The sequence below is a fragment of the Grampus griseus genome, assembly GCF_964374135.1.
Source record: "Grampus griseus genome assembly, chromosome: 12".
NCBI lineage: Eukaryota > Metazoa > Chordata > Mammalia > Artiodactyla > Delphinidae > Grampus > Grampus griseus.
The window spans coordinates 23,204,673-23,226,854 of record NC_139006.1 but is presented as its reverse complement, the minus strand read 5'-3'; the positions used below and the strand labels follow the sequence as shown (position 1 = coordinate 23,226,854).

General features: G+C 46.8%; 1 protein-coding gene across 1 annotated transcript in view; it reads right to left on the bottom strand.

Moving 5' to 3' along the window:
• The window catches only part of OSBP2 (oxysterol binding protein 2), a 145,526-nt gene that overhangs the window by 84,481 nt on the left and 38,863 nt on the right, over nucleotides 1–22,182 (bottom strand). The gene's annotated exons all lie outside the window — the stretch shown is intronic.

The following is a 22,182-nucleotide window of genomic DNA, read 5'->3' as shown; positions in this document are numbered from 1 at the left end:
ACCTACACTGCCATCTCCTGCTCTAAGCCCAGGTATCCTTCCTCTCCAGACAGCCTACAAGAGTCTTTGTCTTCTGGGAGCCTGTCAGTTTCTAGCACAATGTTCATATACTCTTGAGAGGTGCTCAATAGTTCTTGAATGAGCAAACCCATCACAGGTAATACCAAGAATGGCATAATTTTACATGTGCTTTAGAAGTTGAGCTAATACATATACATTTTCCCTCTCTCTCTCCCCGACTCCGCCGCCACCTCCCTCTTCACCCCCAATCCACACCCTGTCAAGATGACCTTGGGATGGCAGGCAGGGGAGAAAGAGGCTCTAGGCTGCCAGAGAATCCACAGAACAATTTTTAGCACTAGAAACCCAATGGCTTTTCAGAAATAAATCCTTGCATGTATAGTCAAAGGTATTTTTTTTTATTAATAGTAATTTTTTTTTAGAAGATGTTGGGGGTAGGAGTTTATTAATTTTTATTTATTTATTTTTGCTGTGTTGGATCTTCGTTTCTGTGCGAGGGCTTTCTCTAGTTGTGGCAAGCGGGGGCCACTCTTCATTGCGGTGTGCGGGTCTCTCACTATCGCGGCCTTTCTTGTGGCAGAGCACAGGCTCCAGACGCGCAGGCTCAGTAGTTGTGGCTCACGGGCCTAGTTGCTCCGCGGCATGTGGGATCCTCCCACACCAGGGCTCGAACCCGTGTCCCCTGCATTAACAGGAAGATTCTCAACCACTGCGCCACCAGGGAAGCCCTAATAGTAATCTTTTATTTATTTATTTATTTTTATATTTATTTTTGGCTGTGTTGGGTCTTCGTTTCTGTGCGAGGGCTTTCTCTAGTTGCAGCAAGCGGGGGCCACTCTTCATCGCGGTGCGCGGGCCTCTTCACTATCGCAGCCTCTCTTGTTTCTCTCTTCTCCTTCTGGGACACCTATAATGCAAATGTTGTTGCGTTTAATGTTGCCCCAGAGGTCTCTTAGGATGTCTTCATTTCTTTTCATTCTTTTTTCTTTATTCTGTTCCGCAGCAGTGAATTCCACCATTCTGTCTTCCAGGTCACTTATCCGTTCTTCTGCCTCAGTTATTCTGCTATTGATTCCTTCTAGTGTATTTTTCATTTCAGTTACTGTATTGTTCATCTCTGTTTGTTTGTTCTTTAATTCTTCTAGGTCTTTATTAAACATTTCTTGCATCTTCTCGATCTTTGCTTCCATTCTTTTTCCGAGGTCCTGGATCATCTTCACTATCATTATTCTGAATTCTTTTTCTGGAAGGTTGCCTATCTCCACTTCACTTAGTTGTTTTTCTGGGGCTTTATCTTGTTCCTTTATCTGGTACATAGCCCTCTGCCTTTTCATCTTGTCTATCTTTCTGTGAGTGTGGTTTTTGTTCCACAGGCTGCAGGATTGTAGTTCTTGCTTCTGCTGTCTGCCCTCTGATGGATGAGGCTATCTAAGAGGTTTGTGCAAGTTTCCTGATGGGAGGGACTCTGCCATCTTATATTTCTGAAGCACTTTATAGTTTACAAAGGACGTTTGGAATTCCTTTTCTCATTTGATCTTGCCTTAGCTTTAGTCAAGAATGTCTGCTCATTTAGAAAGGTGTTCAGTGAGTATGTACACAGCTGGAGAATGTGACCCAACACATGCCACCTTGGCCTGTAAACTGGAGTTTTAAAGAGGCAGAATCATATTGATGAGCTGGTGCCAGTATGATGCACCATTCAACTGGACATTAATTTCTGATAAAGAGGATCATAACTGGGAAAAACTGCAGATTTTACTGGCTACTCTTTTTTATGTTATTAGGGTTTTTTCTCTCTTGAATTTTATAAGCACAATGTGTCTTTTAAAACAATTAAAAAATAATAGCCCTGGGATTTGATGTAAAATTGCATATTTGTGACTGCAGTGGCACTGGTTTTCAATTGCCCTGTAACAAGGAAAGCAAACCCAACCTGAAAGGAGGCAGAGGTGTTTCTTTGCAACATCGCAGGCATATGAAATTAGGCTCTTAATTGAAAATCAGGAATGATATAACTTGGAAATGTAACCAAAAGTATTTTCCGTCAGTGAAAAAAGACCATTTTAAAACACTTTATTCATTTTTCAGATCTCTTTCTTCCTTTTCACAACGTCACATTTATAGCCTGATAGAGGGACACAATTGGAAAATCATCTACATAAAAAAATGAAATTTAAGGTATAAAAATTCTGCAATTCTGATAAACTTTATGTTCACTCTTTCCTTGATCTAAATAGAGTATTCTAAAAATATTACCCATATAGGGGACACATTTTTATATACATGCTATTTTTGTTTAGAAATTGTGAGCTAGTGAAAAGTGAAAATGACCTTGACTATTGTACTTATTTGATAGAAATAAGAGCCTTTTAATATCTGGACTCAAATACCTTCTCTACTAATCACAACTTTCATAAATTTCAAAACAAGGATTTGGATTGAATGAAAACAGGACGCTGGTGCTTCCTATGTGCCCCCTGTATCTGTGTTCATATGGAATATTTATGTAATATTCTGACTTGGCTATAATCTATAATTCCTGGCTACTATTTCAGTTGCAACTATAATTTTTAGGTTAATGGTTATAATTTTGGTAAGGTATACATGAAAAGTTCTATGTTCATGCCCGAAAGGAGGATCATTAAACATTCATTATTACCACTCAAATTAGTTGTCATGTGCCGTATAACAGTTACCCATTATCATCTCACTAGTTTAGGTTTAGCAGTAAGTGAACAGCAATATATAGCTCATATCAGTAGAGTAATTCTTGTTGGGGAACACAGAGAGAAATGATTTTAAAACCCATTTGACATATTTATGTTGACAAATTATTTAAAGGAATTACTGCTTTGTCAATAAACATGTCTGTATATTGAAAAAAACAATAATATGAAGCGTGGGAGTGGATAAATGGAATTTAACTTGTGAGGTTCTTAAATTATTTGGGAAGTGGTAAATGTACTAATTTAAAGTAGACTATAATACATCAAAGATTCATATTATAATCTCTTTTATTAAAAGAATGAAAAAAGGTACAAATGAGAGGAAAGAATGAAATCATAAAAAATGCTTGATTAAGAATTTTTAAATGAGAGAGAAGGACCATCTGTGTTGTAGCATGTGTCCTTCCTTTTGGGACTTCCCTGGTGGTCCAGTGGTTAAAGACTGCACTCCCAATGCAGGGGGCAGGGGTTTGATCCCTGGTTGGGGAACTAAGATCTTGCATGCCATGTGGCTCAGCCAAAAGAATTTCCTTCCTTTTTAAGACTGAATAATATTCCATTGTGTGACTATATCACATTTTGTTTTTCCACTCATCATTGATGGACACTAGGATTGCTTCCACCTTTTGGTGATTGTGAATAACGCTTCTGCGAATACTGGTGTACAACTTTAATCACTTTTTAAATCATCCTTTTAGCTGAAATACAATCTCAATCACTCTTACCTTCAGCTTTCAGACAACATGGTAGACAGGATGGAGCAGAAAGCCTGCAGTCAGCTAGACCTGGGTCCAAAAGCCAGGCTCTGCCACATACTAACTCAGTGCCAACTAGTGTGGGCAAGTTACTTGGAGGATTACACATAAAGGATGTAGAAATGCCAGGCACACAGCAGGCGAACATGGCAGCGATTATTAACGTTATTCTCACGAGCTCGGGGCGCCTCTCTGATGTCAGGCGGGCTGGGGAGCATTAGAGACTCTGGGTCCTCAAAGTGCCGTGAAGATCCTTGAGGCTTATGTACTGGTTTTCTCCCCAACAGACAAGAAGACAAACCAAAACTTATAACAGCTACCAATCAACTGTTATCTCTATAAAACATGTTGTCAACCAATGATAATTGGCCAAAGAGTATTTTACATTTTGCTTGAAAATACTATTTCTGTTCATCTGACTTTAACTGCATGTGCTAGTGACAAACCCAGATTATGAATGATGCATGCATAGACACAATGACTAATTAAATCCCAGAGAGACTATTCATTAAAAAATACAAATGCAAACTTTTTTATCCTTGGGCTTGCAAGTAGATGTCTGCAGGAAGCAACTGCAGGAAGGTTTATAACCTCAGTTTCTTCAGTAAACGATACTGCAGATGGTGGATGAAAAAATTACTTGTATTCATAAACTATTTCTTATCATGCAAACCATGGTGATTGAAGCTTCTGTACATGGTTCTTAAACACTTAATTTCTTGCTGTTTTGATAAATGCTTATGGATTTTTTTTAATCGTCAGCCCTCTGACTCTTTTGCTGTACTTTGGTGATATCTATCTATATACCCATTGACTTGGGGACAGAGTAGGAGGCTAGCTGGGTTCTGAATTGAACCATTTACTGCAAAGGCTCCTGAAATCCCCACTGACCTGCAACCAGCCCTGGGAGATGACTGTGACCTTCTCCGTCTGGCTGCTCTGGGCTAGCTAAGACCCTCTGCCATTCCATACATTTTTCTCTATCCACAAAGTAGAATTGAAATTGACAACATATTTCACAAGACTGTGGAACAGATATCGTAAAGACACAGGACTGATTGTATGTAGAATCCCCAAATATGTGTAAGCTCTCGCAACACGGGTAAGGGCAGTATTTGGAACAGGGATCATACTGGCCTTGACTGCCAAAGTCCTTCCAAGCAATGGAATTTAAAAACCAATTATTAGATCCTATTCCCTTTAGTTTCAGGGTAGCCATGTGATGCAATGAGGCAAGCACAGAGATAACAGAAGAAACACCCTTAACTGATTTTTAAATGGCTAATCCAAAAGTTTATCGGTCTTGAAAAGACCCTTAACCGCATTTGCCAGTGGATTCTCAGAAAGTTACTACATCTCAAACAAAACAAAAACAAAAAAAATTTAACCTATCAAGTCTTCCCCCAATTCTCTCCCTCTCTCTTTGGTAAAAATGCACTTTGCTGCATCCCTTCAGGGTTGCTTTTTGCATTTCGCCTGGAATCTTGCTATTTTATATTGCCTGAAAGCTATAGGCACACAGGTTATGAGAACAAGCAGCAGCGGAAACTGAAGGAAACACACACACACACACACACACACACACACACACACACACACACACTCCAAATCCAGCTCCCAAACTGAGATCTTGAATTCTCAGGACTAAAAGGGGGCCTCTGGCTTTGTTCTTTCCTGTCTCCCTCCAAATCCATCCACACGGATCACGTGTGTGTGCAAACTAGACAAGCAGCCAAAACCTCTAAAAAGCGTGTGACACCATTTCAAGTTGTCAAATCTTTTCTATCCCTTCTATTTCTCTCTCCCTAAAAAGGGGGGGGGGGTCAACCACACTGTCACGTGGGGCTACATAACCAAAGTCTTTCCTGACCCAGGAATGCCTGCAGGCTGAGGCTGAAACTTGAGAACAAGCCCTGTGTGTCACCCAGCCAACCTCTGCCTACAGCCCAAGGAGCCCACAGCCAATGGACAAAAACAACATTGGCTACAACAAAACTACATGTCTGTCAACCCCAGGGGCCCGATCACCTGAAACAGTGAGACAGAGTCACCCTCGCCACCTCTGTTTCTTTCAGATGACAGCCAGTGTCGCCATGTATGGAGAGGTGCACAAGAAACACACGTTCTCACCGAGATTCACATCCCTCCTACCCCCAAACAACATGGCACAAAAGCAAATTAAGCTACACTCTAAAATGGGAACACAGTTTCCACTTGAGGAGGTGGCAAAGCTGTTACAGAGAAAGAATCTCAAGGAGAGAAAATTTCACTCTGCTCTTGGGGCCAGAATTGAGGTCTGTCCCACCTTCCGGTCCTTGGGACTGCCTCCCGGAAGGGCTGGACCCAAACCACCTCCACTCACACCATTTCTCTCCCCTGAGGGTCTCCAATGGACTCGGGAGCCGAAGCAAATGCCTGTTCTATGTGGTGAATCCCCCAGAGAGGCACTGGGTTGTCCCAGGGCTCTTTCACCATTTTTTCCTGACTTTTGTGTGCTCTGTAGGCTGACTTTTTTCTCTCTGCAATTATCTGAGCTGAGTTGGTAGGGTCAATGGAAAGGAAACCTCCTTCACCTGTGTTAGCTACTGGCCCCTGGAAACAGTGAAAGATGTGCAATCTGGAAAGAGGATGGGCCAGATCATTTCTAGGAGAGGGCCAACCTCACTGCCCAGAAATCCAGGCTTTTGTGTCTGCAGAGGATGTGGTCCCCACCTGCTTGCCAGACTCAGGCCCTCCCCCTCTGGTCAGGGTTGGGCTTCCTTCCAGAACCTCTCCCTGCAATCTCCAGGATGCATCTCAGAGATGGCACAGTAAACCCTCCAAGAGCCTCCTTTCATGTTTAAAAACAATGCAGCTCTTTCAAGAGGCTACAACAATCAGAAGCTGATGTGTCACCACTCAACACCAGGAGCACATCCTTCACGTTCACTTTTCCTTTATGGCGCAGACTCAGAGATGGTCAGCAGACAGTTCCATACCCGTAAATGGGCTGATGCCAAGCCATTTTTTCGCCCTTTCATGATATTGCATGTAGATTCATCCAAAGCTATTAAAAATTAATTACCCGCCAAGAAGCCTTGAATCAAAAGTCAACATTTACAATTTATTAATTACCATGGTCCCTGGCATTAGAGACTCATTATACTAGAGCTGCAGTGCTAATCTAATTTTACATGAAAGGGGACGTGTAATTGCAGGAGCTCTGTAAGTCTGAGCCATAGCAAAATCATTTTATGCTCCCCTTTGAGTCTGTCAGAGTCAATCATACCAAAGGCCTTGGCTGGTTTGTCAGCCACCCCAGAGCACATTCAGCCTTCGGACAGAGAGCCCCCCGAGTGAAAGGGGCAGAATGTGGCCTAGAGGCCAGGGCCCGGCTCTGAGCACACCATCCACCACCTGCTCACCATGCTGCAGAGGGCTGGGGGTTCCCTACTGAAGGTGGTCCTTGGAGGAAAAGGCTCCCTGGGAACTCGGTGGGATTCTGCACCTTGTGCCTCAGCAGCGATTTCAGAGGGATTGACGAGGCACTGGGGAAACAGAGGATCGAAGGGGCCGGCGTCACTCCTTTTGCTCCCTTTTCCTAACCCGCAGGACACTTTGCGGCTGATCAAACTGTCCCCACTATCACCATCACCACTGTCACCTGTATTGGTGCCACACGGGCCACACACGGTGCTGACACTGTACACAGCCTCACAACGGCCCGATTCTTCAAATAAAGGAATGGGGCTGAGTGGGAAGGGGGGTTGGGTTAGATCATTTGTCCCAGGTCATGTGGCTAGAATGTGACATGGCTGGGAACCCAGCTCAGTTGGGTTCTGGTACTACAGACACCATGAGGAACAAACAGGACCCAGAGCCTGGCTCTGCCCCCTGAAGCTCTCTCATATCCCAGTACTCCTCTCCTTCCCCACTGCCTCCACCTCTGGCCAGCGCCACCTGCCACCTGGATCCGCTGGCCCCTCTGCCACTGTCCAGCGTCACTTTGACACATTCTCCACCCTGCAGCCAGAGGAATAGAGCTGAGAGTGCCAGACCCCAGTCGGCAGCCCTTGGGACCCAGCGGGGATTCCGGCTGGGAAGGCCTTTCACGATCCATGATCTGGTCCCTGCTGGTCTCTCCAGTCTCACCTTGGGACGTCCCTTCCCGCCACCACCCCTCCCTGCTCCTGCCACCTGAGAACTGTCTGCAGCTCAGGACGGCCATGCTCTCCTCCACCTCTGGGCCTCACTTTCACTGTACTCCACTCACCTTCACCAGGATAATTCCTCCTTGTCCTTTGGGTCTCAACTTATGTATCACCTCCTCCAGGGAGCCTTCCCTGACCATCCAGACTGGGTTAGGTTCCCCTCCTCATGCTTCCTTTGCCAGGGTGAAGCATCAGACACAATCCACCATGATTTTCTGTGGATCTGTCTGCCTCCCCCCCAGCAGGCAGTAATGTCCCTGGCTGCAGAGACTCATTTTGTTTTCCACTGAATCTTTTTTTGTTTTTTTTAATAAACATACTTTTGGCTGTGTTGGGTCTTCGTTGCACCGAGCGGGGGCTACTCTTCATTGCAGTGCACAGCCTTCTCATTGTGGTGGCTTCTCTTGTTGTGGAGCAGGGGCTCTAGGCACACGGGCTCAGTAGTTGTGGCTCATGGGCTCTAGAGCGCAGGCTCAGTAGTTGTGATGCACGGGTTTAGTTGTTCCACAGAATGTGAGATCTTCCCAGACCAGGGCTGGAACCTGTGTCCCCTGTGTTGGCAGGCATATTTTTAACCACTGTGTCACCAGGGAAGCCCCTCCACTGTATCTTTATCTCCTAACACTGTCTGGCACAGAGAGATGTGCAGTAAGGATTTATTGTATAATAAAATATAATAACCTCCATAAAATTTAGCATGAAAGCAAGTTTTCTAACTCAGAAATATTAAGCACTAATATGTGGAAGTCACTGGCTGCTCCAGATCTATGATTAAAACTATTCAAAGGGACTTCCCTGGTGGCGCAGTGGTTAAGAATCTGCCCGCCAAGGCAGGGGACACAGGTTCGAGCCCTGGTCCGGGAAGATCCCACATGCCGCGAAGCAACTAAGCCCGTGCGTCACAACTACTGAGACTGTGCTCTAGAGCCCGCGAGCCACAGCTACTGAGCCGCATGCCTAGAGTCCGTGCTCTGCAATAAGAGAAGCCACCGCAATGAGAAGGCTGCGCACCACAACGAAGAGTAGCCCCCACTCGTCGCAACTAGAGAAAGCCTGCATGCAGCAATGAAGACCCAACGCAGCCAAAAATAAATAAATAAAACATAAAAAAAAAAAGTAAGCTGATTCTAAAATTTACATAGAAGGGGAAAATCCCAATAAATTTTTGAAATTAAAGAACGAGGAAGGATTTATCCTATCAGCTGTCAAACTAGACTATAAAGCTACAGGGAGTAAACTGTGGGATACGGGTGCAGGAATTGACAAAGAGATCAGTGGAGACCAGAGTGTTCAGAAACAGAATAAATTCTGTTGAGAACATTAGATATACTTTTGGAAAACAAAATTAGATGCCTACCTCACACCTTGCACAAAAACAAATTCCAGAGGATATAATTTAAAATACGCTTGCTAACAGTCCCTTCTTTCCCAAGTGATTCAAATGGCACCTTTATCACTAAGTGAATTCCCATAGGTACATAAATCTATTTCTGGAGACAGCATTCCGGTTTTTAGAATGAAAACCAAGGCTTTTCACCTACAACATTTAAATAAGCAACCACAGACCCAAATTCTAAAAATGCTGTCCCTGCTTCTGAGGCAGCTTGATGAGGGGAAATAGTCATTCTGCAGATCTCACACTCTGAGGGTCACTTTCAATTAATGCAGTCCTGAGTGATTATGGTGGTCATTTCTCAGACAGAGCTGTCCATTCTATCACTGCCTGGTTGACCCAAGTAGGCAGGGCTCTGGGAAGCTTCTGGGCCCCAGGGGCGATGCTGGCAAGGAACACCAGGTTGAGAAAAGGCACATTTTGCATCAAGATGCCACGGTTTTTCTATATATTTCCAAAAGTAACGGATCTCCATAAATTGCATTCTTTTCCAAACATTCCCAAAGGCAAAGATTTTACATGATCAGTCATATTTTGGGAGCTACAGTATTAGCAGTACTGCAGCGTTATTCATTTACCTTTAGATGGAAATATGATCTCTGAACAAGCCTCCCTGCCACTGAGATGTGGTATTTCAGGCCCCGAGGGAATGAAAAGAGGCAGAACCTTTATCTACAGTGAGCTGCCTTCAGTGGTCCACCCCCCATGCCAGGGGTACTGATGAATACGACCTGTACACAGGTCCCCTGTTCTTTAAAGCAAAGAGGACATATAAGATGCTGTAATGCCTGAGAAAACATGCAATCATTTTTAAAATGCAAAATGAGTGTGTTCACCAAGAAAACCTGTGTTCAACACTTCCTCAGGTTGTCCTGGGTGGCTGACTCAGCCTCTCCAAGCCTGGACTCTCTCACACTTCTTGTGGTGGTATAAAATGGTGCAAACACTTTAGAAGACAATTTGGTAGTTGCTTAAAAAGGTGAACATTGGGACTTCCCTGGTGGTCCAGTGGTAAAGAATCCACCTTCCAGTGCAAGGGATGCAGGCTTGATCCCTGGTCAGGGAACTAAGATCCCACATGCCGCAGGGCAACTAAGTCTGCCGTAACTACTGAGCCCGCGTGCCTCAACCAGACAGCCCACATGCCACAAACTACAGAGTCCACGCACCCTGGAGCCCTTGTGCCATGACTGGAGAGAGAAAAAAAAACCGCATGCCACAACTAGAAGCCTGTGCCACAGTGAAAAATCCTGCATGCCGCAACTAAGACCTGACGCAGCCAAAAAAATAAAATAAATTAAAAATTTTTTTAATTAAAAAAGTTAAACATCCATTTACCCTATGACCCAGGCATTCCACCCCTAGCTATTTATCCATGAGAAAAGAAAGCACATGTCCATGCAAACGCTTGGATGTAAATGTTCATAGCAGCTCTATCTGCAATAGCCAAAACCCAGCAACACCCCAACTGTCCACCAACAGGCAACGGATAAACTGTGGCACATCCCATGATAGAATACCATGAAAGGAAAAAATTAGTGATGTGTGCACAGCATGAGGGGATTTCAAAACAGTTATACTGGGTGAAAGAAGTCAAATGGAAAGGAAATATACTGGACAAGTTCACTTGTATACAATTCCAGAAAATGCAAACTCTGTTGTGCCTGAAAGCAGGTTAGTGTGGCCTGGGGAGGTAGAAGTGGGAAGAGCTCAAGAGGATTTACAAAAAGGCACGGGGATGATGGATACTGTCCCTAATCTTGACTGTGGTGGTGGTTTCACAGGTACATACATATGCCAACCCTTATCAATTTGTACACTTTAAATATAGGCAGTTTACTGCATGTCAATTATGCTCAGTAACAATGTTTTAAACACACACACACACACACACACACACACACACACACACACTGAAGACAAAAAAGAATGGTTGTTGGTCAAACCGTGATGCTGTATACCTTAAACTTATACAATGCTGTATGTCAATGATATTTCAATAAAACTAGAAAAAAATAAAATAAATGAATGTGTCAAATCAACACACTGTACACCTTAAATTTACACAATGTTATATGTTAATTATATCTCAATTTTTAAAAAGGAAAGCTAATTTTTAAAAAGTGAGGGACTTCCCTGGTTGTCTAGTGGCTAAGACCCTGCGCTCCTAAGGCAGAGGGCCCGGGTTCGATCCCTGGTCAGGGAGCTAGATCCCACATGCCGCAACTAAGAGTTCGCATGCTGCAGCTAAATATCCCTCACGCCGCAACGAAGATCCAGCATGCCTCAACTAAGACGCGGTGCAGCCAAATAAATGAATGAATAAACAAATAAATATTACAAAAAGAGAGAGAGAGAGAGAGAGGCTGTCCATAGAGAAACCCTGTGCTCCACACCCTCCAGCTGGGGCAGCTACTGCAAGCCACCAAGGCCACGAGACCTGTCACCTCCATGTGGTCAGACCTCCCACATGCCACTGCTGAAGGCCCAGCTGTCCCCTGGGCCCCACCTTCCCTAACTGGGCAGACCCTGACTCCCCCGTCAGCCCACACAAGGCCAGTGTACCAGCCACGTTGGTCATGGCCACACATGGCCAACATTCACGTTCCCCAGGGAATCCCCACCCAACCAGCCAGGACTGACCGTTGCGTGAGGCAGAGGTGTTCTTTAGATAGAATTCAATTTGTGATTGCAGATTATCTTCTTTAGCTGCTTTTAGGCAAAGAGACACCAGCACTACGGCCAATAAAAATCCCACTCACATGCTCTATTTCCCACTCCCTGAGGTTCAATGCAGTAAAACCGAGGCTGTTCTAAGAAGGCAGGTGCGTGCCTGGGCTCTGGGGAAGCTGCAATAACTCTTTCATGCTCCAGGGCCAGATTCTAACTAAGCAAAGCTCCCTGTTCCTGGATGCCCCCACCAGATAACAAACAAAACAATCCTTGCCTGTTTTTGCTCTGCACTGTGTTCTCATCCAGGGGATGCAGCAAGGCACAGCTTTGAAGCTGCAAAAGTCTACATTTGAATTTCGGCACCGCTATTCATTCACTCATTCATTTCCTGAGCACCTACTGTGTTGCAGACCCTGCACTCTGCTCAGAGCCGACAGTCTAGTTGAGCGGACAGATGTTGATCAAAGCGTCACCACTTCCTAACAGTGATCTCAGGCAAGGCGCTGAGGTTGCCCCTGTGTCCGTGCCTTCCTCTCAGCGGACTGTTCACGACTCATTGAGCCGGTGCCTTAGCCGTGCCTGCACCAGACCCAGACCGCCCAGGGTCACCCTCAGCATCTGGGTGCGGGGAAAGGAAATGGGGTATGTTCGTTAATGGGTCTCCTTCCCTCCAAGTGGGCCCGGTCAGAATGCTTCAACCCACTTGCAATCAGTCATCTTACACAAAGAAACCAAGAGTTAGCGTGTGTCTGGGAAGTGCAGGCTCCAGTGGAGAGGTGAACGGTGGGTACCCTGGCCGAGAGACCCCCCCCCAGGACCCGCCTCTCCACACCCACAACTCAAGTTGGGGTCTGAGCCCAAGGACAAATGACTCAGTGTGTGGCAGGGACCACGGCATTAACTAAACACAGGAACCATGGAAGGCAGGGGCTGGGGGGTGAGGGAGAGTGGGGCACTGTTTTCCATTATTAGCACTATTTTCACTCCTCCTTTCCTACGTGTATGTATTAGTGGGACCAAAAAAATCCATTTTTAATGTTAAAATAAAATTGGTACATGGCATTTACTTTTGGGTTGCTTGAAATGTGGTGATGTGACAGAAGTTAGATCCATAAATACAAAAGGGATTAAATTAAAAGGGTTTAACGGTATTTTAGTGGCCTGGGTGCACTGCAGCGGAATGTGGAAAATGGCAGTCACAACCATGTGGCATTTGTTCCCATCTCACAACTGATGGGGTCGTTACGCGGTAGGGGCTGAGCTGAGGAAAACGCACTGATGAGAGTTTCAGCAGCTATGCCACCCACTGGTGACTGAATGTGTCCCCAGCTAATGGATAATCACATGGCCATTTTCTGAGAGGAGACGGATCATTGAGGCATGTTTACTGCCAAAGCACTGGCACTGGAATCCAGAAAAAACGATACTGGGCGACTCACAGTTTTTAAATAACACTAAATAACCGCACCTTTCTTCTCACCGTGAGTGGCCATGAGCCCATAAGGACTGAGTGCTCGGCCTGAGCCATCATTCAGTTCAGGCACCTTCATTTGGTTTTAAATAGACTGCACACAGATTAAGGGTTTTTGCTTCATATTAAACGAGAATCTGACTGGCACACGTGAAATACACATGTAAGAGGAAAAATCATGAGCCAAGGGATACTGAAGAGCAAGAGGCACGTCTGAAGCGTGGGGATGAGCTGGTTTCTGTGTAACAGAGGAGCTGGGCGGGAACGCGAGGTGGATAAGCAGCAAGGGGCAGGACTGCGCAGGGGGGCCAGGGCAGGGCACCCGACCACCAACGGGGCCACGGTCCTTCTGCCTTAGGGCCCCCAACCCCCAAGCACAAGACTGAACTCTCCTCTGTCCCCTTGGCTCTATCACTACTTCATTCTGGAAGGAAACTGGATACACTTTTTTAAAAAAAGTGCTGCCTGTCTTTCCGCAGCTCTCCTAGGAAAGGGCAGTATGTGCGTTCCCGTTACTTGGAGTCACATCTGTCCAGCTCCCACAGCAGCAAGTGCAGCCCTGGAAGCGCAGGGAGGCCCAGGCGGCTGAGGCAGGAAGGTGGCAGAGCTGGCTGGGACCACCTTTTGGAAGCATCTGTCAAACGTCTGTGGGATGTGCTGGTGGCGGGCACAGAGAGTGAGTAGAAGGTCATGTTGGCCCTCAAAGAACCCACAAGCCAAACCACCAAGTGGCTATGATCATGCGCCCCATGAAAAAGTTTGATCACCCCCAGTATATGAATAATTATTTCTAGATCATACCCATGCTGTGCTACTGCTACTTGACTTATGCTTTATGATCATGTGCCCTCCGGGTGAGGGGCTGGCACTCATCCCCTTCTTGGAAACAACGAGGCTACAGGAGAGTGGAATCAAGAGCCACAACACCATCGCACCCCTACCCAATGCAACTTTTCCTAGGAAGGTACTAGAGAAGAGAGGGAGCTACATGCATGACATGGTCCATGGGGCGTTACATTTGTAACAGGCCACAACTGGAAGCTGCCTGAGCATCCAGCCAAAGGACGACAGGGTAAGAAAACTGGGGCCACAGGCTCTCCACAGAACAGAAGCCAAGCATAAAAAATGACAAGCGAGGCTGCAGAACATTCGCCCAGAATACTGATGCTGTAAAGCCGAGTGGAAGGTGGGCTCTCCGCTGTGTGTGGGTGTGTGCGGTGTGAGTGGGAAGGAATGGCAATGGCTGGATCATGGCAATGTTTTCATTTCTTCTTTTAAATTGCCTTTGCTATCACTGTAATGTTTTAATAGCATAGAAAGTCAAGTTTAAGTAAGAGCGGCGGATGATTTTTCTCACCGGTTCCCTCTTCCTCCCTCCCCTCCAAAAGACAGTATGGATCTCCTCCCACAGCTTCCCCAGTTTCCAGACTGATGAGTGTGTCTGAGAACCAGCCTGGCTCCTCCACTGACGGGGCCTTCTGTCTTCCTGCTCATGAGGCTGCGGTCATCACTCTCCCCAACAGTTCCATGCCCTCCTTCAGCAGAAGGGCCACGTGGGCTCTCACTGTAGGTGCCATGGCGTTTTTCTCCCACATTCGGTTATCCGTTGATGGCCTTGAGCTGTGATCGCATCTGGTAGACCCTGAGCCCAATGCAACGGGGGCATTTCTGCACAAATGGAAGAGCAGCAGCACTCCTGGATAAGTTATGGCAAAGGCTCACAGGAGAGTATTTGTGGGCGTACCTTAACCACGCCGTGCATTTTCTGCTAAGGGAGCGTTAACTGGAACAACCTTTATAACTCGCCAACAGCATCAAAATGGAAAGCATGCACTTGACCCAGTAATCCTTTCTCTAAGAATTTACTGTCAGGAAATAATCACACCAGGGCAAAAAAAAAAAAAAGAGGAAGAAGAGGAAGGAGGAGGAGGAGGAGAAGGGGGAAGAGGAGAAGAAGAACAAGAAAGAAAAAATGAGCACAGAAATGCTTGTCCAGTGCTTTTCTAGATAATAGGGAAACACTGCAAGCAACCTGAATGGCTAAAAAATGTTTCATTAAATTATGCTATATCCATTTGATGGAATATCATGCACCATTAAAAATGACATTATAATTAGATATTCAAACAGGTGATAACATTAAAGAATTATTATTTCAGGTGTGATAGTGGTCTCAAATTGATGCTTTAAAAAGAGTCCTTGTTTTTTAGAGACACACATAAAATGTTTGCAGATGGGGTTTGGTTTAAAATAACGGCAGAGGGAAGCAGATTAGTGGTCGCCAGGAGCAGAGGGAAGGGGGGAATAGGGAGTGGCTGCTAATGGGCATGGGGTTTCCTCTGGGGTGATGAAAATGTTCTAGAACTAGATAGAGGTGATGGTTGCACAACATTATGAATGTGCTAAATGTCACTAATGGTGAATTTATGTTATGTGTATTTACCACAATGAAAAAATAATAATGAGGGAACCAGATGACGGAGTGTGATGAAATAAGATTGGCCATAGATTGATAATTGTTGAAAGGCAAGTGATAAGAACGTGGGACTCTACATGTGTACAAGTATGTTATATATACATGTATGTAGCTCATTAGAAAGTTTCCATAATAAAAAGTGATGCCACAGATGCATATTTATTGCATGGAATGCCCACAACATGTTGAATTTAATGAGCCAGTTACAAAACTGCATATTGGGACTTTTCCCAGTGGTGTGAAATTACATATCTAGATCCAAATGCATATATACGCATAAAGAAATGTTTGGAATGCTGTTCAGCAAAGGTTTAACAATGATCATTTCTAGGTTAGTAAATTTGAGATTTTTCTCCCTTTGGTCCATTTTCCAGTATGATTTGCAGTTTTCTTTTTCCATTCAGTCTTTTTACAAAACAATAAAGATTTTTTTCTTAAAAGGCAGAAATGTTTAAGAACACCCTTTTTACCTCCTGCATTCTCACAGAATGGTCCTGGAAAATGGCAGATTCCTAACAAAAGCCACCTGGCTAGCTTGACACCTGGGTACTTGCTCAGTGGCAACGCCCTCTGCAGTGTACATCTCCCCATGGGGGAGCTGAGGAGGGCCCACCTGGACACCCCTGTCAATGATGACAACCCCAACAATGACTCCTGCAACTCTTTCTCCTGCACATGTTCATCTGGCCTCTCTCAGCCACCCTGTGAAGTCGCCTGGGCCAGGACTGGGACCGTCCCTACTTCACAGACGAGGAAGCGAAAGCCGGGGGCCTGCCTACACCACACATCTGAGCAGCCGAGGCAGGACCAGCCCAAGGGGACCCTTCCTTCTCCCAGGAGCCACCCTTTGTTGGGGGTCAGGACCCAGGCGCTGGGGCCTGGGGCTGGCCCTCCACTCGAGAGACGAAGACCACTACACATAATCTTGCACAGGTGCAACTCAGACCCCTGCATTATCACACACAGCCAAACGTCTCCAGCCGCCACTCAGATCACGTGAACATCAGCCAGAGGAGGGATAACTACAGTGACTGCTGCTGGACAGCCCACTGCGAAGGACACAGCTGCTCCCGCGGTGGTGTCTCCGGCTGAGCTGCCTGGAGTCACACATAGTCCCTCCTGACCTCTCACGCTCCTGGTAATGCCCTTTGGAAGGACGCTCTCCAAACTTGGCTCTGTGAGGACCCCCACAATTTACCTGCACCCAGAGCATACGGACCAAAGGAGCCACCAGGCCTGGCCAAGGCACCAGGCACCCACTCCTCACACTCATTCTCTCACTCATTCTCCCTCCTTCCCTCCCTCCATCCCTTCCATCATCCACCCAACAGTTCTGCGTGCCTACTCTGAGATGAGCCCGGCCTGGGCGGCGGGATGACCAGGGAAGTCAGACGTTAAACAGATGAGAGCACCATGAATAATACCGACACGATGGTGAATGCTCAAAAGAGAGGCACCAGGGGCCAGGAGGGCACCCACGGCGGGTGGGAAGCAGACCTGGGGTGGGGAGTCAGGAGGGGGTCCTGGAGAAAAGGCTTCATGACATAAGAACAGCCATCGAGTGTGAGAGACCCCACAGTGCACAGAGCTCATGCCACTGTCCACCTGCCCAGGGGCTCTTGTCGTTTCCCCTCTGCAGAGAGGAACCTGAGTCCAGAGAGGACGTCACTCAGCGGAAGAGAGGGAGAGCCAGACCTCACAACGGCCTCAAAGCCAGGCCTAACCAGTCACAGGTGTGCCCGGAGCCGGCAGGGCTGCCTCCGGGATGTCTGGGCTCGAGGGTTTCTGTGGCCAAGTCCTGAAGGTGACACTTCTGGCTGCGCTCACAAAACGTCTATGAAGAGGAGTTCTCTGCGAACACAGCTGCCTCATCAGTGACAAGACGTCCCGTGGGCCAGTGCAACCTCCCCACTCCTCGTGCTTTAACGGAGATGAGGAAAGATGGGCTCACAGTAGTGGCACTTCGCCCCAGGCAGGCAGAAGGCCCTGACTCAGGAGCCTCATTAAAATGGAAATTCCATTCCTCAAGAGAAGCTACCTCATCTCCGAGCAACCCAGTGTTTCCGACTGTCTTCCAGAGAAAAGAGAAATGTAAGGTGGGTGCCAGTGGGAGAGAAAAACCCACCACTTTCATCTAAAACCAGAACTCGCCCACTGGAAGCCCAGCTTGCAGTCTCCGCCCTGGTCCCGCACCAACCCATTACAAACATTTCCTCCTGCTCTAGAGGGAGGTGTCCAAGGCCGACTCCTGCCTGGGTGGCTGCATTGGGTCCAGCTCTCTCGGCATATGGCTACACGCTGGCCCCGCTTTGCTCTAACCCACTCTCACCTGGACTGAGGTGGCTCACAAGTGTATGGTCTGTGCACACCAAACACGTGGGGACTGGATGGAATATTCCTTCTGCCTCCAGGCGCAGAGGGCCTGTGCACGGGCACAGCCTCAGTCCTTTCTGTGGGAGGAGAAGGGACCCAGGATGTGGTGGCCCCTGGAGAGCAATGCCAGCTAAACACGGTCAAGTGCAAACTCAGGTTGAGTCTGGGAAGCCTTCCAGCGAGCTGTCCCCACTGGCTTCCTTTTGTGTGTGTGTCTGGGGGTGGGGGTGGGGGAGGGGGGAGATGGTAAAAAGGGCCAGGCCCTGACCCTCGCCTTGGCCCGAGCCCTTGCCACCCTCAGGTCAGCCTCCATTTCAAAGCCAATCCCGATCTCAGGTGAAAGCTCTGCACCAATGGTTTTCAAACCTTTTGTACAGGTTTCTCTACGAACCTATTTGAAAGAGACCAGCAGACACAGGACAAGGAAAGCTACTGGGGCAGACACGGTGGGAGGAGGCCAGCCCAGAGCCCCACCCACCGGCACCCTCTCCTGAGCAGGGTGGCAGCTCACCTGGCCCCAGGTGCAGGCATCACACCGAGGCCCTGCGTCGCTGGTGCTCTGTGCCCAGTGTGTGGACGGGGCATCAGCCTCCATTGGGCCCAGCTCTTCCTATGCTCACAGGGCCTCCCTGGCAACCCCACCTACCTGTGAGGGGCCTCTGAAGCTTCTGTGCTTCCTGCCCCTGCCTCCAGGGGACGTGTCTTATCCCCCAAGGATTCCCTTCCACAATCTGTGGTTGTTACACCAGCCTGCCCACCTCGCCTCCCTCAGAGCTGGGTCCTGGCTCTCCACAGTTCCCTGGCCTGGCCTGGGCACAGGAGAGAGCAGCCACAGAGCATGCGGAGCACGAACAGCCCATCCAGCTGCTGCTTGCCCTCACCTTCTCTTTCCTGAGCCAACTCCTGTGGGTGGCAGTGAGGGACCACTCCACGGAGGTTAGAGGTGCTCAGAGAAGAGGTCACATCTCAGGGAGACCCAGAAGAGTGGGCAGGATTTCACACTCCCTCATTAAACACGTTCAGGTCGCCCCTCAGGTGTGGCCATGACCCCCACCCCGAGCTGCACCTGATGTGAGCAGGGCTGGAGACCTGCTCCAAGCCGCTCCGGGTTCCCTTGCCCAAGAATTTGAATCTGGGGCACAGAGACAGCAGCCACGAGGCCGAGCCAGCCAGGGCAGGTCAGAGCCCCTGGGAGAATGAAGATATAGAGGAACAAAGAAGCCAGTCCATAGAAGGAACGGTAACAGAGGGGACATGGGAGAGTCCCTGTAGGGTGCTGCATAAGCTCTACTTTTACTGAGGACACTCTGAGTGGGTTTTTGTTCCCTGCCACCAACTGACCCTGAATAGAAGACCATGAAAAAAAGAAAAGAATTAGAAAACAGGTCCCTGTCTATAAAGGCGTTTCCAGTGCAGTGAGGAGACATCCCCACAGGCATGATACCACTGCAGGCAGACCTACTGTCAACTAAGTCAGCAGTCCCCAACCTTTTTGGCACCAGGGACCGGTTTCACGGAAGACAATATTTCCACGGACCGGGGTGGGGGTGGGGGGATGGTTTGGGGATGATTCAAGTGCATTACATTTATTGTGCACTTTATTTCCATTATTATTACATTGTAATATATAATGAAATAATCATACAACTCACCATAATGCAGAATCACTAGGAGCCCTGAGCTTGTTTTCACTTGCCACTCACTGATAGGGTTTTGAGACGAGTCTGCAAGCAGTTGATTTATTATGGTCTCTGTGCAGTGAAACCTCTCTGCTAATGATAATCTGTATCTGCAGCCACTCCCCAGCGCTAGCATCACCGCCTCAGCTCCACCTCAGGTCATCAGGCATTAGATTCTCACAAGGAGCACGCAAGCTAGATCCCCCGCATGCATAGTTCACAGTAGGGTTTGTGCTCCTATTAGAATCTAAGGCCGCCGCTGATCTGACAGGAGGCAGAGCTCAGGCAGTAATGCGAGCGATGGGGAGCCCTATAAATACAGATGAAGCTTCTCTCGCTCACCCGCCCACTGCTCACTGCCCGGTTCCTAACAGGCCACGGACCAGTACTGGACTAAGGAGCCAGCTGAAGAGCCAGGGTTGGTGGGTGGTAATAACGACTGGTATTGCTCAGCTGTGCCACACAGTCCCTCTCCCAGGGCAGCTTGGAGCAGATAGCCAGCCCTGCCCTGGTCCCTTCAGGTGTGGGTGGGGGGTGGGGACAGGGTCTGAGGTTTTTTTATTATTGTTGTTGTTGCTGTTATTATTTACCCTTACCACCATCTCAGGATATAGGCATTATTCCTCCCTTTGAGGAGCAAAAAAATTAAGGCTTAGAGCGGTTGAGGGCCTCGTCCGAAGTCACACAATGGAAAAGACAAAAACTCTAATTCAAAAAGATGCATGCACCCCAATGTTCACAGCAGCACTATTTACAATAGCCAAGACATGGAAGCAATCTAAGTGTCCACTGACAGAGGAATGGATAAAGAAGATGTGGAATACATATGCAATGGAATATTACTCAGCCATGAAGAAGTAAAATAATGCCATTTGCAGCAACATGCATGGACCTAGAGATTATCATACTAAGTGAAGTAAGTCAGATGGAAAAAGGCAAATATCATATGATATCACTTATTCGTGTAATCTAAAAAAAAGATATAAATGAATTTATTTACAAAACAGAAACAGACATAGAAAACAATGTTATGGTTACCAAAGGGCAAATGGGGGGGAGAGGGATAAATTAGGAGTTTGGGATTAGCGGATACACACTACTATATATAAAATAGATAAATAATAAGGGCCTACTGTACAGGACAGGGAACTACATTCAATATCTTGTAATAATATATACTGGAAAAGAATCTGAAATAGAACATATATGTCTATATATATACAGATATATATAGATAGATACATATATATAACTGCATCAGTTTGCTGTACACCTGAAACTAACACAACATTGTAAATCAACTATACTTCAATAAAAACATTGTTTTAAAAAGTTACACAATGACTCAAAGCAAAGCCAGGATCCCAAATTTTGCACTGCTTTTACTAAGCCACGCCCCTTCACACCATCATGCAAATGAGATTCAGCAACTGCCCAGGGCGGCAGGGTTGTGGGGGGGAGGGGAACAGAGCCCCACCTTCCAGTTCCACAGCCCAGAATACCTAGCCTTGACCTTTCAAAGTTTACCTCCAAATCAAAGTTCAAGCTGGCGAAGTTAAGTGCAGGAGGATCCCAGGAAGATATTCTAGCCCTGCTCACCTTGGGTTCAGGACACATGCTGTATTTTGGAACCAGTGACACAATGAGCTGCCAGCCCCACCTGCATCAGAGGCTTGGCACTCATGCCCACAGATCCTCGAGCATGTTAACATCTAAATGGCAACAAAGCATAAGCCTTCTGAATCTGGTAATTACAAAGGTAAGTGCTATAGTTACAAAGGTTAGTTACAAAGGAAGCAGGGTAATTGCCCTGGCAGGAAAATGATGCTTAAAGCATTTTTTTTTTAACATCTTTATTGGAGTATAATTCCTTTACAATGGTATGTTAGTTTCTGCTTTATAACAAAGTGAATCAGCTATACATATACATATATCCCCATATCTCCTCCCTCTTGCTTAAAGCATCTTAATGGTAAGAATGTACCAAATGTAGACAAGTGACTTTTTTGTCTACTTTTTTGGTCAAATGACTCTGACCTACTAATCCTCGTAAGAAGACCACCTCCAATACAAACATTTCAGAATGCTTATTTTTCTACTGAAATAGGGGGGCCACCTCTGGAATGGCTGGCAGAGGGCCCTGTGGGAAGAGGCGAGGTCAGAACAAACACTGCCCTCGCTGCAAAAATCCAACTCAGTTTCTCTGAGAACTGAGCGTCAGTCTGCTCAAACTGTGCACATACATTTGAACTCGCTGGTGACCCAGTTACCCTGAGCCTCTTCAACTAGCACCGATTTACACGAGTCCCTCAGGGGTAGCCTCTGCCATCTGTATGGGTCACAGGATCACATCTAAGTCCAAACTGTCAACACCTCTTGCACAACAAAATACCATCCTTTTGCTAAGTTCCTTTCTGGTGGCTCT